The sequence below is a fragment of the Galeopterus variegatus genome, unplaced genomic scaffold (genome assembly GCF_000696425.1).
Source record: "Galeopterus variegatus unplaced genomic scaffold, G_variegatus-3.0.2 Scaffold1143, whole genome shotgun sequence".
Lineage (NCBI taxonomy): Eukaryota > Metazoa > Chordata > Mammalia > Dermoptera > Cynocephalidae > Galeopterus > Galeopterus variegatus.
The window spans coordinates 404056-410898 of NW_007727254.1; the positions used below are offsets into that span (position 1 = coordinate 404056).

At 46.9% G+C, this 6843-nt stretch overlaps 1 pseudogene; it reads left to right on the plus strand.

Moving 5' to 3' along the window:
• LOC103592416 overlaps positions 1 to 6843 on the plus strand; it is a 26963-nt pseudogene that overhangs the window by 13401 nt on the left and 6719 nt on the right.

The following is a 6843-nucleotide window of genomic DNA, read 5'->3' on the forward strand; positions in this document are numbered from 1 at the left end:
GGAAAAAAAAAAAAAAAAAAAAAAAAAGAAATCCAGACAGGTGACAGCACAGGTGTTAGCCATGGTTCTTCAGAGAGTCAGAACCAAGAAGAGATGCTCACACACACTCGGGGTCTTCAAAAAGTTCATGAAAAGATTCATTTCATCTTTCTATTCTACTTTGCACACTTTTTGAAGGGCCCTTGTGTGTGTGTGTGTAGACAGAAATTTATTTTTAGGAATTAGCTCACATGCTTTTGGGGACTGGGAAATCAGCAGGATGTCCCTGGAGACCCAGAGAAGAGCTAATGTCACAGTGTCAAGTTCTAAAGTGGTTTGGAGGCAGAATTCCGTGTTCCTCAGGGAACCTCAGTCTTTATAAGGCCTTCAGCTAACTGGACGAGGTCTGCCCACATTGTGAAGGGCAATCTGCTTTATTCAGCGACACCTGAAAAATACCATTACAACAACACCTAGACTGGTGTTTGACCAAACACCGGGGTACCACACAGTCCAGCCAAGTTGACACATAAAATTAACTAACACAGCACATGACAAAGAAGATGAAGAAATTCTCTGTGTCTGTAGTAGGGAATTAAAGGGTGGTTACTGTCAGTGTCTTTATGTGTGTGTGTTTTGGTTTTTTTGAAGCATAACCAGTGTGCAGCGTTCAGACAATGGGTCATATATCTGTAAGATGAAAATAAACAATGAAGAAATCGTGTCTGATCCCATCTACATCGAAGTACAAGGTAAGAGTGTCTTGTTGCTCGAGAACTGTTTGCTTTAGAGCCTGTGTTAAATGTTTGGCCTGCCCCTTTATAACTCTGTATGCAAACCTTGCAAATCCATCAGCACTGAAATTTTATAAGGTGATCCTCTTTTTAAACGTTAAGTAATAATGAAGTGAATTCAGTTCTTAAAGTGTGAGCTCTATTCCAGGCACTGGAAGTGAGATAAAAAGAGATTATGGACTTGTCTACAGTTTATGAGGGTGCTTCAAAAAGTTTGTGGAAAAATGGAATTAAAAAAATAATACAAATCCTTGCATGAACTTTTTGAAGTAACCTCATATTTATAATTTAAAAAGCAGAAGACTTCTTTTTAGGAAGGAAAATACATTCAGTTACCCAGTTCTCAGTGCTGGCACCAGCACCACTCACCTGATTGCTTAGTATTCAGCATCTTTTCCTATCCCACATGTGGGGACAGTGACACATGGAAGGGTGAGTGGTTTACTGGGCTGGTCAACAGCTCAGCTTGGGACTCCTTTGGGCCCTGGGATCTGTCAGCACATGGGTCAGAGAAATTCTGTGACATGGGGTCGATGGCAGTGAGGAATGAAACAGCAGGTGAGGAAAAGGCGGTCTGTGCCCTCAAGGAGTTGAACTCTGGTGGGGACTGTGAGCTGATGCACAGCTTAGCTGGGTCCTGGGTCTGGTTCCCTGGTCTGGGCGGTTGCATGCCAGGCCTGTCAAGAAAGGTTGCAAGGAGGAAGTGCCTTTATTATCACCGCCAAGTGGTCTCTGAGGGGCCCCTGTCAGCAGCCACCAGATCACCTGTCTTTTCTACTGTCTCCTGACCCTCCTCATCACAGGCTTTAGAGCAGGTGATTAGCTTTTCAACCCAAAGTGTCTGCCACTGTCAAAGAATAAAATTCCAACAAATTTGGTTAAAGAGAAGATCTCAGTTGGCTTTATTGCAACTCTAGAATTGAGCAACACATTATTTCATGAAATAAAGTAAGTGTTCCACTGAGCCCAGTAGAAGAGGTTGATTTTATACACAGAAAAAGGCTGAAGAAAGCAGAAACAGAACAGAAAGAGGATTTGGTGATTTCACTGTTTCCTAGTAAGCTGGGGACAGGAAGGCAGAACAATAGAAAAATAACATCATGTTACTTCTGGCTGTCTCTTTTGTGTAAGAATTACAGCAGAGGGAACTTCATTATCATACCTATTGAAGATTAAAACTGGCCTGTTTGGGAAATTGGCTGTAATCTCTTTCTCCTGACTTCTGGGAAGGTCAGATCACAATCTAAGTGACTTGGATCTTAGCAGGAGTGACTCCATGTTAGTTTTTAGTCTGGTCTGTTGGGGCCTAGTATAGGAACTTAGTCCAAAACAGTGGCCTCTGATCATTTTTATCTAGCATCACTGAAAGGCTCGTCTACTGCCCGTTCTTTTGTGAGCCTTTACTTGAACCCCACTGATGTGGCAGGAGGTCTAAGGGAGGAGGGAAGGAGAAGGAAAGTGTGTGGGGGAGACAGAGGGGAAGAGACAGGGAGGGGGTCAGTCAGAGGAGCCTCAGACCCTCGCTTGACGCCATCCCAGGCTGGACAGGGTTGTTATATCCTCAGAGAGACGTCAGCATCAAGGAGAGGGTTTCCAACATTTGCTGCTAATCTGGGAAAAATATTTAGAGGACATTTTGCTTGTCAGAATCCCAGAAAAATGCCAGAATAGGAACGTTAAGTCTAAATGGAGTTTTGAAAAACCTTTGAAATAGGAAATAAAGAATCTTATGTCACATAAATCCTATATCATTCCTGCTGGAACCAGATCTGTGAGTTCCCAGTCCCAAAAGAACACACTTGAAATGCCTAAGAGCACCTAGCTTGACCTGTTCAGTATTTGGCACATGCCTCGCATAAGTGCTGTCATTCCTGCTGGAACCAGATCTGTGAGTTCCCAGTCCCAAAAGAACACACTTGAAATGCCTGAGAGCACCTAGCTTGACCTGTTCAGTATTTGGCAGATGCCTCGCATAAGAGTGCTCACTGGTTTCTCTGAGATAGTCCTAAACTTCCTCATAAGCCCTGATTTGGGGATTGCAGTAGAAGATTTTAGGATTGTAACTATGTAACTGTGTCTATACTGTTTTCATGAGAATGTGCATTGAACAGTGTTCAGCCCTATACAAACTGGTGAATTTTAAAATTCATTATCACCCATCTGAAAGGCACACACACAATAGATTGTCCTCAAAACACAAGCAGACCTTTTCCATAGCTTTAATTTCACTCTGGGTTTATTTTGGTGAGAAATACCTGAAAACCCGCCAACCAGCCCCAGGAGTTTGAACAACACCTGATTTAAAACCTGTCTGTGGCCTCCCTTCTGGTAAAACCAGTTCTGAATCACCCCTTACAACCCCTCTGGGAAAATGTCCTAGAAAGCAGCTTAAGGTACACTGGGAGGAATTAGCCTCTGGGCTCTTTGTTACCCAACTTTAAGGGGGTGAAAACTGGCCATTTGAGACCTGAGGTGGCATATGTAGAAATCTGTTGTGAAGTTCTGGTCCAGCTTGCGTGTTTCTCTTGTAGGATCTGAAGCATGCTTTCCTTTCACTCTTTCTCTGCAGGACTTCCTCACTTCACTCAGCAGCCGGAGAGCATGAATGTCACTAGAAACACAGCCTTCAACCTCACCTGTCAGGCCGTGGGCCCTCCTGAGCCCGTCAGCATTTTCTGGGTTCAAAACAGCAGTCGTGTTCATGAACGGCCTGAAAGATCCCCCTCCGTGCTCACTGTTCCTGGTAAGTCCAGGTGGTGTGCTTCTTTCTTTCTTCGTTTGTTTATTTTTTTCTCTAATAGTGGAAAGGATCTAAAGCTTGGTAGCACCACTGTGCGCCACCAGTGGGCGGTGGGCAAGGATGGAGATGCAGGTGTGGCCGCCGAGGCTAGGGCAGCAGGGGAGAGGGCAGGTAGGAGTCACCAGTGTGAGAATTCACAGGCCAGGGTTGTGTGTGTGGTTATGTTGACGAAGCGGCCAGAGTCCCTGAGCCCAGACAGTAGAGCCCTGCTCAGATCTCCCATTGTGGCTGTGGACTTGGCAGCNGGAAATAAAGAATCTTATGTCACATAAATCCTATATCATTCCTGCTGGAACCAGATCTGTGAGTTCCCAGTCCCAAAAGAACACACTTGAAATGCCTAAGAGCACCTAGCTTGACCTGTTCAGTATTTGGCACATGCCTCGCATAAGTGCTGACTGGTTTCTCTGAGATAGTCCTAAACTTCCTCATAAGCCCTGATTTGGGGATTGCAGTAGAAGATTTTAGGATTGTAACTATGTAACTGTGTCTATACTGTTTTCATGAGAATGTGCATTGAACAGTGTTCAGCCCTATACAAACTGGTGAATTTTAAAATTCATTATCACCCATCTGAAAGGCACACACACAATAGATTGTCCTCAAAACACAAGCAGACCTTTTCCATAGCTTTAATTTCACTCTGGGTTTATTTTGGTGAGAAATACCTGAAAACCCGCCAACCAGCCCCAGGAGTTTGAACAACACCTGATTTAAAACCTGTCTGTGGCCTCCCTTCTGGTAAAACCAGTTCTGAATCACCCCTTACAACCCCTCTGGGAAAATGTCCTAGAAAGCAGCTTAAGGTACACTGGGAGGAATTAGCCTCTGGGCTCTTTGTTACCCAACTTTAAGGGGGTGAAAACTGGCCATTTGAGACCTGAGGTGGCATATGTAGAAATCTGTTGTGAAGTTCTGGTCCAGCTTGCGTGTTTCTCTTGTAGGATCTGAAGCATGCTTTCCTTTCACTCTTTCTCTGCAGGACTTCCTCACTTCACTCAGCAGCCGGAGAGCATGAATGTCACTAGAAACACAGCCTTCAACCTCACCTGTCAGGCCGTGGGCCCTCCTGAGCCCGTCAGCATTTTCTGGGTTCAAAACAGCAGTCGTGTTCATGAACGGCCTGAAAGATCCCCCTCCGTGCTCACTGTTCCTGGTAAGTCCAGGTGGTGTGCTTCTTTCTTTCTTCGTTTGTTTATTTTTTTCTCTAATAGTGGAAAGGATCTAAAGCTTGGTAGCACCACTGTGCGCCACCAGTGGGCGGTGGGCAAGGATGGAGATGCAGGTGTGGCCGCCGAGGCTAGGGCAGCAGGGGAGAGGGCAGGTAGGAGTCACCAGTGTGAGAATTCACAGGCCAGGGTTGTGTGTGTGGTTATGTTGACGAAGCGGCCAGAGTCCCTGAGCCCAGACAGTAGAGCCCTGCTCAGATCTCCCATTGTGGCTGTGGACTTGGCAGCAGCCAGGCGGGTCTCGCACTTACAGAACCACTGATACAAAGACCTCAGTGGAGTTTGACAGCAACAAAGTGGATTGGTCACACGGAGCAGGAGGTTTGTGAGTCCTTGTGGGCTTGTGGCTGAGCAGACATTCCATGGTCATCTGGATTTCCATCCAAATGAGCATACCCTGGCTTTGGTCCCTCGCGCCACTGATAGGAATGCCAGTGCTGGTTGTCAATGCTGTTTCTGTTGATGCCAGTGGGCTCGCCAGTGGCTCCTCTGCAGCTCCTTTGATTGCATCTTTCAGCGACATGGGCAAGGTTACCACATGGGCAAGGTTACCACATGGGCAAGGTTACCACGCCCCCTCCTTCCTCTCCATGTGTTCTGCAAGTGCTTTAGTAGGGACTGTGTATGCCTGAGGCTGTCTGGGGCCCTGAGAACACAGTGGTGAACTTTGGAAGCACTGTCCTGGCTTTCTCCCCACTTCATTTCTCCTCCTTTGTCTTCAGAGAAGTTCTGAATGTTGGGGTGCCCTGGGGCCCAGTCATTCCCCTTCTTTTCACTCTGAGACACTCCTGCCAGGGAGGGTTCCTCTAGCCCGTGGCTTCAATACGACCTGTGTGACAGTGACCTCAGCCTTTACCTCTCCAGCCCAGACCTCTCTCCCGAGCTTCAGGCTCATGCATCCAGCTGCCTTCTTCACATGTCCACTGGCTGGGTATGTAACCATCTTAAAATGAAACTCTTGATTTCTCCCCTAGACTTGTTCCACCCCAGAATTCCCCATCTTAGTAAATGACTCAGCATTTTCCCATCTTCCTTTTTCTGCCAGTTCTGCTTCTACAACATATCTGAAATCTGTCTTTTCTCCGTCTCTGCTGCCTGCACCCTGGTCCATGTCACCGCCAGCTCTTGCCAACACCACGACAGTAGCTTCCTAACTGGTCTGTTTGCTGCCAGCCTTGTCCCCACTTCCATCCACGCTCCTCAGCAGCAGATCGCGTCAGCCACCTGCCGAACACCCTTCAGTAGCTTCCGTTCGTCTTAGACCATCACCCAGAGTCCTTCCTGCCCTCGGCACAGGCCCCGCATGCTCTGCCCCTGCCCAGCTCTCCAGCCCAACCCATCCCACTCGCACCTCTCTGCTCTCTGAACACCAGCCACACCGCCGGTTTTTCATGTCTTCAGACTCATCACGTTCCTTCCTGCCTGAGGACATTTGCAGTCTCTCTCCTGTCGGCCTGCAGTGATCTTCTGTCTGCCCTTTGTCCTGTGACACAACTCAAATACCACTTCTTCAGAGAGGCCTTCCTGAGCACTCTTAAGCCTTCTAGGTCCTCCCCACCCCTGTGACTCCTAATCGCATATTCTTGTGTATTTCCTTCACTGCATTTGTTCCAGTCTCTAATGATCCTGTTTATTTGTTTGGTCTCCTTATCTATCTTCTTAGAGAAGGCACACTCAGTAAGGACAAGGACCTTGTCCCTCCCTTCCACCGCTGCACTCCCAGTGCCTAATGCATGCCTGACCCATAGTAGCACTCACTGAGTATTTATGGAGAGGACGGATCAGCTAGCGAATGCCAGCCCTGAGGGGTCCTCTCGGAATCACTTTCTGACCCCTGACTTCAGGAGAAACATTATAGTCTCCTCCGCCTCCATGTGAATTCTTTGAGTTTATGCAAGGAATTGCTAATCAAGTGACTTCTTTGTTCAAAATCAATTAAAAAAATATACTCCACCTGCTGTAGGATGTTTTCTCTGAAGTTTCATAAAGATTTTTTTTTTTTTTCCTGACCCGTGAGGGGGTCATAACCCTCGGCACGGTC